Below are 400 nucleotides of genomic sequence, written 5' to 3' on the forward strand. Positions count from 1 at the left end.
TATCATCATCCTCATCATTATTATCTAAATAATTGTCATCATCATTATATTATTATCATGATCATTATTACTATCATTATCATCACCATTATAATCATGACTATCATTATAATCATCATATGATTATAATAATCAGTACCATAACCACTGCTATCATCATCGTCATTACCACCATTATCAACATCATCATCATCAACATCATCGAAGCGAAGAGGCACGCAATAATAACCTTGTATTTCGAGTAATTATCAAGTAATTATCATCACCTGTCATTCTGTCAGCCATCATCACCAACAGGTACATCGCGCTCTCACCCCGATGGAATAACAGTATAGTTGGTTTTGTGTGGTGTTGATTTGAGTTGTTTTTTGGAGATAAAAGACGAGAGAGAGGGAGAGGG

This window comes from Penaeus vannamei, chromosome 10, assembly GCF_042767895.1.
Source record: "Penaeus vannamei isolate JL-2024 chromosome 10, ASM4276789v1, whole genome shotgun sequence".
In the NCBI taxonomy this organism is placed as follows: Eukaryota; Metazoa; Arthropoda; class Malacostraca; order Decapoda; family Penaeidae; genus Penaeus; species Penaeus vannamei.